Source organism: Mycteria americana, chromosome 1 (genome assembly GCF_035582795.1).
Source record: "Mycteria americana isolate JAX WOST 10 ecotype Jacksonville Zoo and Gardens chromosome 1, USCA_MyAme_1.0, whole genome shotgun sequence".
Lineage (NCBI taxonomy): Eukaryota > Metazoa > Chordata > Aves > Ciconiiformes > Ciconiidae > Mycteria > Mycteria americana.
This window is the reverse complement of record NC_134365.1, coordinates 81,117,720-81,130,131: the sequence shown is the minus strand read 5'-3', so window position 1 is coordinate 81,130,131 and position 12,412 is coordinate 81,117,720.

The following is a 12,412-nucleotide window of genomic DNA, read 5'->3' as shown; positions in this document are numbered from 1 at the left end:
TTCCATATTTCGGCACGGAACAACTCAAAATATGCATTTCAGTCTGCTGTCCTCCTGGATGAATAGTAACATGCAAATTGAATGGGAGTCTGTCAGAAAGAACAGTTGTGAATGGAATTGATTATGTATATGCATATATATAGCGCACAAGCTTATGATGTTTTAAACTGGTTTTAACAGCTAGAAGAAAGTATTTTACAGAGCAAATAGTGCACCCTTGGAGTTCACTGCCACAGGACACTGTAAGGCAGAGAGTTCAGCAGGTTCAAAAAAGGATTAGACAGATTCATGTTTCCTAAAAAGGTACTAAAGGGATGTATTCTCCACTATCCCTAATCTAATAGTTTGGGATACTGGGGATGTATGAGAGGAGCAGAGCACAGTAAAAGGCCAAGTTCTCATATTCTCCCTAAAAAGCGTCTCCTCCTGCCACTCCCAGAGATAGAATACCGTACTAAATGGACCCATGGTCTGACCTAGCAGGGCTTTTCTTTTTTTCATGTTGTCTAACAGGTCACCATTTTGACGCCCAAAGACTCACAAGTGAATTAAGATTTTTAAGAAAAACTTCCTTGGTTAAAGTAAAGGCAGATGATCTGTGTACTAGACCAACTCATCCTCACTAACTGCAGGTTACTGGTTTTCCTAGTAAGTGATAATTCCTAAGTGATTCTCTGAGACATCCTGATGGTTTTATTGCTAAATCAGTGATGCACACCAAGGAAACAGTACCTTGTATTAAACCCAATGTCACAAATTGTCTTACACAATACCTATTGGCAGTTCCCCGCTCAAATTAATTATATTTATTAAAAGAAGGGTTGTTAAAAGAAGGATCTTCTGAGATGCAGAGAGACTTTGAGGTATATAGATAAACTCGGTGATCAGGCAATAGTTTAAAAATCATTGCTTATGTCAGTGTTACTAAAAAAGAGATGTAACTCACAGGGTCATTTTGCACCATGTGCTCATATTTGCAGTGATGTCAACACATCCCAAAGAGGTGTTTATTCTCTCTTTCTAGAACTGTAAATGTTTTAATTTGGGCAAATGGAAATCTGTTCCTCTGAAAGCCTGCCTGAAATAAGAATAAATCTTGCAACCTGTTGGTATCAAGACTCAGCATTTTGCTGAAATTTCTCCACTGTCCATTTGTGGAGCCTTTGCAGATTCAGAGCCTTTGACATCAGTTCATTCCTGGATGGGAAAACAAGGATGCAGCTAAGATATTTTCACGTTTGTTTTCCAAATGTACCAAGACACCAATTGCTTTAATAGAGATGCTAACTCATTTGCCATGTGGGGAAAGACTGTGCAAGCACAGCCTGTCTTTCAATCCCTTGGGTTTTTTTGTAGAACCAATAAAGAAATTGCATTGTCTTATACCCTTTATTCTGATACCCAGGAAACATTTCTGGAAATGCAAGAAGAAACTCCCTGTCTTTCAGTTTTTAGGTTCTGTTGATACTGAGACAGAGGTCACCCTCAACTTGTAATTTATATCTATCAGGTAAATTACTTGTCACTGGAGAGTCACTAGAGAAATAAGCTATATATGCTAAAACTCTGAAAGACCTGGTAAACACATGAACAACACATGCTAACAAGAATAGTGATTGATCACCTCGTTGGTATGATTAAAAGAAAATTCTATTTGAAATACAAGCTCTTTGAAAGCTGATTTTTAAAATCTAATCAGTGTTTGAACAAAGCACAGCACATTGGGAGCCTGATCTGTGACTACTTGCTATACACTGTATAATTAAATGTTGATAAGGGGGTTGCTCCCATATTTGCTAAATGTTCTACTTTGTGACAAGATGAGCACCTTCTGCAGTTACAAATGCTTGAAGTCACATCTACAAGGGGAGTTCTTCCTGTTTAGCTATTGCAAATTAAATTCTCAAGTAAAATGCGCTCAAAATAAGTCAGTTTGGAATAATCAGCTCTTGTCTTGTGCATACACACACATGGAAAAGTTACAGCTTTATCTAGCCAAACTAACTTTCCCATGTAAACAAAATCTCGAAACAGTGCTCATGAAGCTTTTATATTGCTGAAAGGATAGGCTATTTGTAAATTTTATTGCATTAAAATGTGTGTGCTGCTGCTCAAAAGGAGCTACTTCTATTTTCTAACTAGCTAGTAGAAGGGAGAAAAAAACGTCAGATGCTCCTATACTTCACCCATGTGATAGATAGTTCCAAGTAAGATAAAGTGGAAAACTAGGAATGGTTCAAAAAGGCATTTGAATAACATGGATTTCATGCAGAATATAAAAAAAACAGAGAACCAAAGAGCAAGACAAACAAATCACTGATTAAGAAGATGACGAAGAGTGGGTTAAAGTTCAATGCGGTGCGCAAGTGAATAAAATTTAATCTTGTTCCGAAACAACAAACAAACAGAGCAGCACAATATGCCACGTTCAGGAATGTGAGAGCCATGTTGTATCTGGCACTTGAACAACAGAGAATTATTGCTGCTGATATGGTAATTGCAGAGGTACAGAAAAAAGTGGGTGGATCATGTGAAATTCATGAAATACTTGAGGTGAACTCACAGCAGGATTAGTCTTTTTCTTTTAATTGTGTACATTGATCTCTATGCACAACTGCTTTAGCAAAAAAGCATATTGTTCATTCTCAAGAGGTTTAGAAGTCCACTTCAGCTCAGTGTCATTTTTTGTTCTTAAGATACTTTGCAACGTGCTTCTCCCCTTTGGCCTACGCAAACAAATATGCCTGCATATGCATACCTATTAGAGCCAGCCAAAAACTGCTGCCTGTAGCTGGCCATTCTGGCAAGAGTATTCCCGGTTGCTTTCCACAACACTTAAAATCATTTTAAACAGTTTTGTACAGACCCAGATTCTATGGCATGGGTTGTGCTCACACTCAAAACATTTACTCATCTAAGTCTGATACTGTTGTCTTGTTCAAGGGCACGAACAAGGTTTCCGCATAGCTTGAGCACAAAATGATGGACTCGTATGGCAAGCTGGATCTGCATTGTAACTGGGTCAGAGGACTTCCATGATGACCTGGACTACTTTATGAAATGTCATTGTGTTTCATGTGAAGGGCCAGGTCATCAAATACAGTGCTTTGCCCTGGTCTGCACCGCTCACTCCATCTTAAGCCAGCATCATATCAGCTACCTTCTGTTTTGCAACTATGTTTAAGCGTATTGGATTTCCTAGTATTGTTGTAACTGCTGATGAGACTTGTATTTGCATTTAACGGGATTTGTGTTTAATGAGACTGCTCATGTGAACAAAAGTTACTTACAGGATCAAAGCCTGCACCATGAAAAGGGTTCTATTAACTGGATGTAAATCAAGGGCACGCTCCTGGATAACAAAAACTCGTTCGCAGGGCTATTTCAAGGCAACAGGCAAAATAAGCAGCAGGTTATTGAGAGCTGGCAGGCTGCCTGCCTTGCCCATCCATGCAGGGGAAATAAAAATGTGCTGTTTCAGAAAGATCTAGAACAAAGCACAGAGACCCTTAACCTGTCGTCAGCTCCCTTGTCCCCAGCTCTCAGAATCTTTCTGACATGTCCCAGAGCTCCCACTACACCGATATTTCCTGAAACCACCACCAAGTTTTCTCTTCCCTTGCCTACATTGCCTCTCCTGCCCTTCCCCTCGGCCAGCAATCTACTCCACTTCTCTGAATGAGCCTTTGCTTGAATTGGCTGAGCTGACTGACCTTTGCCGACAAACGTGTCCGTCATGGCACCTGGCAGTAGTTACGGATGGACAGGATCACACTCAGCAAGCATGGGTCAGATGAAAGGGGCAGAACAATACCAGGTAACGCTTTTTTGACATGGCTGGAGCTACCATGGTTTGATTCACCTGAGTAGGTTAGTTTTAGAGCAAATTACTTTTAAGCATGTATTTACAAAACCAGGCTGATCAAATTTTGCATTTCACTTTCCGTGCAAAATTTTGCCTATCGAGTGGACCAGGTGTGACCCAGTAAAAAAGTGCAGATACTCCTGAACTTCCCTTTCTAGTTTCACATGACCTGTTGCTCTGTCACCTTCGTTGGGAAGTACTATTGACACCTAAACAATGAATGTAAATCCTCCCACGCTTCTCTCTTGGTAACTCACAGCAAATTGGAACAGCTTCTCAGGCATTTGGGGTAATTTAGGTAACAACTAAAATGAGAGACCCAGAAGCTCTGTTAAGCTCCTCAGTCAGGCATATACCCTGACCACATCCAGTATTTAGCTGAGACCTAGGTAAAAGCTAGCTCCTTTCTCTCCTCTCCAGTTTCTGTGCAAAGGGAACCTAAATCCATGCTCCTGACAGAACCTGTGTCATATTCAGGTGCCCTGCTTTGTGACGGGGGACCAGGATTTGCCCAAGTCTGACACCAGCTTAGTGTAGACACGGGCATGCCCCCAGAGATACGGCACAATACAGCTATTTTTGAGGATCTAGTGCACTTTTAGCCTTTTGCTACTCTGACTCTGCTCACTAAAGTCTTGAGTTCACTGGAAGAAATGGCATTTAAATTCACAAGTCAGGCTGCTAGTTCTCAAACTACCATATGAAAAATGTAACAATCAAGAAAATTGACTACAAATGCACATAAATATCTACTAATTTTCTCCTTCTCACTCACATATAAATATATGTATAATAATTGTAAGCTCCAGACTATCTCTGACTTGAAAGCACTTGATTCATGGCAACTGAAGATTTGGAGGATTAACTGTAATTATAAGATCAAAATTAGAAAATATTGCCTAGTTTGCAAAAAGCATTAAAGTACAAGATCTGGGGGTTTTCCCGTGTGTTGAGAAGGACCATATTTTAAACCAAAAAACACACTGTGGACTTTTTTTTTTCTTTTGAATGTTACAATACTGTTAAACAAATTTCAGACAAGACTGATCGAAGGGAAGAAGGAAATGGGCTCTATGAAACACTAGTATATACTGAAATCAAGCTACCTGGTTTTTAAGCAGGTAGTCTTTTTTTAACTTCTACCTCAGGATTTCCCTTATGAATTTGAGACTGGGGACTATATTGTCCCCCCAGAATTGGGGACTGACACTAGAGATTCAGAAAACTATATAAAATAGCATACTCCACTTATGTCTCCGCTGTCTTGTGTTACAAACCATTCACGATCAGACTGTGCAGCATGGTTCTGCATACAACAGAAGCTCTCTGTGGCACTGTGCCCCTTTCCTGCACGTTCTCCAACAGTTTTGCTGCCAGACCCAGGAGAAGCGTATGTTAAATCTTTATTAAGTCCTGAATGGCTCCCCCTCTATAGCACTCCACAAGGGACCATTAGCGGTTCCTGTCTAATGGGGCATATCTCTAGAAAAGAGCTAAATGATGCTGTGAGGTAATTCAAGGGCAGTAAACCTATAGCAAGAAGAGCTTTCACCCTCCCCAGGATCCCTGGAGATCCACAGCTATCTGTTTCCAAATATGACACCGATGAGTTTTCTCCACGCATTTTTCCATGATTCTAAGGCCCAGGCTAAGCTGCAGGAGAAAGCCTGAAATAAGTATGTAGTGTTGATGCCCATGTTAGGCGTTAGTCTGCTTGGTTTCAAAGGCATCTCCAGAGGCTGGTTTAAAGCATTTACATCAGTCTGCTGCTCGAAATCACTGATACTTGGAGGTAAGTAGCTAATTATAGATGCTGTGAATAGACCCATCAGTGGTCATTTCACAGGACCAAGTGATGTCATGCTACGGAATAGCTTTGCCATCAGTTTGACCAGTATTTCACAAAAAGAAATGCAGGTGAGGGATTTGCGTGTGTGTTTGTTAAAGATTTGTTTTGGTTTTTACCATCTCCAGTTCTTCACGCAAATGAGCTATTTATTAACCAACTGTTACAATGTCAGGGATAAACATTAACCAAGGAAGCAATGAATCTATACACAGATCAACAGCTGTTTGCTAAATGTTCACTTTGATTGCATATATATAGTCTTTAGCTGTCTAGTGACTTGTCTAACTGAAAGGAGCGTCAGCCCCACAGCACTGTAAACTTGCTTCAGTGAAATCATTCCCTTCCCTCTACCTCCATCTTTCTTAATGTCCTTTAAATGTCTAGCTATGTCAGGGAGAAAAGGCCCTATTGCTGAATCTGTGTTGAGACTGCTATGGAAAATTTTCCCCTGCCAGTGTCAGAAATGTTATTCAGAGTCCCTCAGATAGCTACAGCATTCTTACATGGAATACAACTCACCCTTTTCCCCCTTTAATGTGTTCAGCAGACAGGTGGCAACCCAACTGGTGGCAAATTCCTAAGTATTTATATCCTTTAACTCTCAAATGATATGAACGAGTAATAGGAAATGTCATGCACTGAGTATATGAGTAATGTTCCCATTAATCAATTGTCCAAAATAAACTGGATTATTATGTCTGTTTGTACTATACTGTAGCTATTTGCAGATAGATGTGCTGAAAGAGCAAGCCTGATTCTTATCGTCTCTGCTCCATGTGGAGATTTAGGGGCAGAATCTCTTGCAAAGTTCACTCCTCTTCCACATGTGCTTTGGCCAGGCACAAGAGAGATTCACAAATGTAGAATACCACGGAGCTGCAATTGTCTGCTTTCTGCTGTCAGCATTTGACTCCCACTTGGACATAATTTTCAACTGAGTATAGAAGCTATGAGGCAGTACAGATACACTCCTGAAGAATGAGATCTTTAGCTGCTCTAAACTAGCAATCAGACCCAGCATGTTTTGGAGACAATCGGGATTTTGAAAATGAAGTCCAAACAAAACAAACAATTTTTGAATTCCTAGTTTCAAGAAAGAATGGTTGATTCATCACTTAACTTGGTGACTGGTGTCCTACACATCAATTCAAAGAACGAAACTGGAATTTGTGAGTTACACTGAAAGTCTCGTCTGTCTCAATTCCTGATTTTCCTGCATCAGTTTTGGCAGCAGACTACTACTTTTAAAGCATGTGTCACAGGGCATCCAGGAATCCTAGAAAAGTGCTGCTGTGTACGTACCTGGAGCAACTCACTCAGTGTCTGGTATAGAAAAAAATATCTGCAAAGAACATACAGTTCTGGACAGGTTGCAGTCGCTGCCAGTGTAGTACAGATTCTCACCATGTAGAAACTATCTGCACAGGCAAGCACCCTGAGGCAAATTTATCTGCAACACATTTATTTGGTGGGCACTCTAGGGCAACACATGCATGATCTGTTCAGCACATCTCAGGTCCAAATCCCCTAGTGCCAGAAAATTTGCGGTGTGGTTGCATTTGCGCTTGCACTCCTCTCTGAACACAATGTGGAGTCTATGGCCGTGTTCCCACCAAAATACACTGATGTGCCATAGGAAGCACATACCTATTTAAAAGCCTGTTTGAAAGACTAGAGTCTCAAACCGCTTGAGCATACCTGTGTAAAACACTGAAAACAAGATAGGTGCCTTACTGATCAGGATAGGGTTGTACCGGTTTGTCCTCAAATGCAGAAAAGACAGATATCCCTGAATCCGTAGTGCTTACGGTCTGTATAAAATGGAGATAATTTCAAAAAATTATAAGGCTCCTTGGCATGATAATAATTCATAAAAGATTTAGATGGCTTTGTTGCTTTGTCTTTGTATGTTTTTGGCTTATAAAGTTCACCGTCTGGCTGCGCAACTGAGAAGAAACAAGAGAATGGTACAATACAGCCATTTTGCACCACTCTAGAAGTGTTGAGGAACATTTAACTGGAAGTAGATATACCCTATGCAGCTACACTATGATCTTATGGACAACTATGGAGAGGGAGGTGTGTGACTGAGAATAAAGCTCTGGGATTTTTTAAAGATATATTTGCATATGCATTTGTTACTAGGGATTTTGTTGTTGTTGTTGAAGGATTTCATACCTCCATTCCTTCAATTACATATATATACAGCCTTGACTCATTTTATTCCAGGGTCTTTTTTGACACTCCTACCAATGTGAAAGGGCCTCTAAATGGATATAAATGTAATTTGGAACCATAAAAAAGTCCAGTTGCTAAGCACAACAACAACTTTTATTGGTCCAATAAAATCCAGAAGCCGTGCTGCATCACAGGCGAGCCACAGAGAGACGAAGTAGAGACAGAATCTGAGTATGTTTTTAACAACCACTGAGATTAATCTGGACCAGCTAAAATATATTATGTATTATCATATGATTATTGTAGAGTCTCTCTTCAACAGAAATTTAAGCTTGTTTGTAAACTTTAACTGTGTACATGTTACTTTAGTAATTTTTACAGTATAAATTCATATTTAATAACCTGGCTTTATAATGTTTGGTTTAGCAATAATAAGATCAACCCTACAATATCTGCATTTTTAAAGTACTGACTTATACCATCCAAACAAACTTCTTCCTGAAATACCTTTGCTCATAGAAATTTATACATAGAAATTCATACACTGAAATTTCGTAATAATGACAGGACTACCTTAATGTTTGACAGATAAATTTTCAGCCAGGGATACTGATGCACTGAGATTTCTCAGTGTAAAATAAGGATACAGGATACTGCCCCCTCTATACCATACAATAATTTAGGTTGGAAGGGACCTCTGGAGGCCAGCTGGTCTAACTCCTTGTACATGGCAGAGCCAACTTCAACATTAAATCCAGCTCCAAAGTTAGATCAGGTTGCTCGGGGCCTTGTCCATTCCAGCACCATCTCCAAGGATGGAGAAGCCACAGCCTCTCTAGGCACCTGTTCCGGTGTTTGACCACTCTCATTGTAAAGAGCTCTTTTCTAATATTGTCGGACAGCAAACGTCAGCCTAAAGCCTATCAAAAAGAGTAACTTGCTCCACTTCTGCTGGATTAGCGAGCTGCATCGACTCATGTTGCATTATAACAATGCCAGATCCACAGCAAGGAAAGTGTCAGGAGCTCACAGTCAGAAGCAGAGGGTAGGAACTGTGAGCTGCAGCATCTCCTTTTGGCATCGGCAACCTGTTAGATGGGCTCAACCAAGTCATCTGCCTGCATCTTCTCAAGCTCTGTACACTCCCACTGGGAGTAGAGACTGCCACTGACACATGCTGGTTCAACTCCTTCCCTGCCAATTGCTGTGCACCCTTGTTCCCATGTTGCCATCTCCTCTCCAGTGGTTCAAGCCTTTGTTCATTCACATGCCTGTAAACCAAACGGGGGACCAAGCTCTTCTTTCAGTGGTGTCCAGCTTACAGCGTCTGTGCAACTGCACCCTTATCTCCTGGCGGCACTATACGGTAAGAAGGTATTTAAAATGAATCATCGGTTATAATAACCATTTTTCTTAAACTGTAGTTGACATCATTTAATTGTAAGTCCTCGTACAAAATAACAGATGAATAAACATACAATTTCTGCAACTTAGTAATTAGACAGGCCCGTCTAACAGAGACTTCTTTTTCCCTTTATATTCTGGAACTCAAATTGCATCCACCATTTTCCCATAAATGTCTCCACTGACTGGCTCACAAAAGAATCTGTCCTCATATGTTCCTGTCTAGGAAGTTCTTCCGAGCTTACACAGTTGCCAAGAAATAATGTCTTGGGAAGTCATGTCCCCTACTTGAAATTCCCCCTCTTAAAAAACCTTCTGCCCCATCTGATTTCATAATATCCCATTTAGATTTTAAATGGTCATGAAGATGCACGTTCTTCAGCATAAGTTTATCTGGAACTCCTCATCATTTGATCAGTGGCTTGAAACAATTTTTTAATGACTGGAGAGTCAACAAGCCAAATTTATATCTGAGGTAAGTGGGTGCAGCTTCAAATAAGTCATGAGAAGTCTGAGAAAGTCACATAGAAAATAAAACATTGGATTTGCAGCCCCATGCTTTACCCTCACTGGTCTTTTCGCTTTCTTTTTGCAGGCTGAACATAAACCAAGGGTTTAAACATTTTTAATACATTAATGATTCTTCCCCCAGCTACAAGGAGGACAAGTGCAAACTGCTTTGAAGCAGAAATGGTAGTGTGAGATTTTCAGCCCTCCTGTAGAGCTAAAAGAGTTGTACCCATACCTAATACACAGAAACCAGCTTGTTCCTGAGCATCGGAAGAGTAGTCAAGAAGGCAATATAAGCAAGCAGTCCTTCACCTCACCTCCACCTTAGAGTTTTGAACTCAGATTGCTACTAAAATAGGCATATTCTAACCTTGAATCCTAAAAAAAAAAAAAAAATGACACGCTCTGAAATTTTCACATGCTTCTTTTCTGTGTAACCGGATATTTTCACCTGTCCTTCTCGACAAACTCTGCTGTCTGTTGTTGACAATTGGGCTAGTACCAGACTGACTATTTGCTGACCAGTGCATTCAACAAAACAAAACACTCTTCAGAGTTAACAGTCTTTTTTTTCTTATGAATGTTGTTACTGTGAGGCCAAAATATTTATGTTCTGAGTGTTACCCACTTAAAGGTTTATATGAATGAAAGCTTATACATGCAGGTCATTAGGGTGCTCATGCCTTTCTTTTCCACAGCAAAACCAAATAGTAATTAACTCGGTTTTCTTTTCCCTTTTAGAACTCGAGTTTTTTTCATTTCTATTATGGGTTTATCTGTCTTTTCCTTTTTTGATATGAGGCTCTTTTTATCAATTAAGTACATTTTAATGATTCCCCAGAAGAGGAATCCATCTCTTTCACAATACATTTGAACAACAACATAGTTTCACTTGCATATTACTGCAACACCCAAATTGCACCTTAGAAATAGAAATAAAATAAACAGCAACCTATCAAATCCATAAGGCTTTGGATATCCATAGGCATCAGGAGCTGTTAAAGGTAGGCATAAACAACAAAATGGATTAGGAGAAATGGTGAAGACTCTAAAACTGTCAGAAAATTTCCTCTCCTGTGTACATGTCTTGAAAATAAAAATATTTTAAAATAAATAAATATAAATAAAAATAAACTGGTCTTTAATACCACAGGTTATTAATTCACTTTCTACATTCAGACTTTTAAACGAGTTTCCTGATTGTGAGCTTACTTTAGCATGCTATCAAGACAGTAACTTTGTACTTAATGGTTTATATTGACCCAGATTACATTTCACATATCACAACTTTAAAGCATTTTATGGATGCTGTCCTTTTTCATAGTATCCTTGGTACTCTTAAGAAAAGATTTCGTTATAAGAAAAAAAAAGTCTAAAATGTATTTAAGGTTGGTAATTACTATACTCTCACATCATTTAAAGTATTCAAGTAGTTAAAAAGAAGGATATGAATAGTCAAAGACCTCATACATTTTATGTTGCCCTCATAATAAACACAAATACATTTTTGTTCTGATTCATCACCGGCCACAAACAAAACATGAACATACAAAGCTACCCTCCAGATAGTATAAATTGGCATAGCAACTTAAATGTTAGTTGAGCAATGATGATTTACACCATCTGTGCTTACAGCCCATTACAAGTTGATTTCAATACAAGTACACCAGCCTACAGACAAGTGACTAGCAGTGAGTAAGAGCTAAAAGAAAGAAGGTGAGGGGGTGTTTATTGTGACAATTATCTTAATTTCTGGAATGTGTTTGTGATTTTTTTAAAATATATCACTTATTTTTTGTTGTTGTTATTTAAATATTTTCTCTTTACATATATAGAAAAGTGAGAAATGTTACTAGTTTAGTTTCTCAGTTGCTGTAGATTTGTCTGAACTTGCAGTTTCTTGAGAACAGTATTTCATTATTCTGTTTCCTGATGACATGTTATTATGCTCTTTTTCTGTAAATAATATTTATTATGATCTCCAATTTCGAATTACTTCTCTAAACTTAATCTTGCTGTTTCACACAGAAGTGGCTTAACCATCAAAATAGCCACTTTTTTTTCTGTTTAAGATGATTAGGATTGATCAAAAGCCCCTAAGCTTTATAAAGCCCATCCATGGAATCAGAAATTTTTATTACTTCTTCCTTTGTCTTTTCTCATGGTCTTCTGTTGTCTATCTTACTTATAGCCTCTGTGTGTGTGTCTCTAATTGCAAACTAAGCCAACAAACTTCTGTGCAAGTGCTTAATTTCACTAAATGTGCCTGCTCAGGGAAGTAAAAAAAGTTACTATTTCTTTTGAGAGATGGAAGAGAGGAGAGGGAGAAGGATGAGTTAGTGGTTAGATTTGGAATTTAAGAGAACTTGCTTCAGTTCTCTGATCTGCAACCGGCTTGCTATATTACCTTGAATGAGTTACTTTATGTCAGTAACTCATTCTTATATCCATAAAACATGGTATCATGATACTCCTCTGTCCCACAAAAGACTTACAAAAATAAAGAGTACTCAGAAACTTTAGAGATAGGGATCATATAAATTCCTGTTGAGTAATGGATATAGGATTTATGAAGTAAGGAGATACAGGGAAGCAGGCAGCCGATG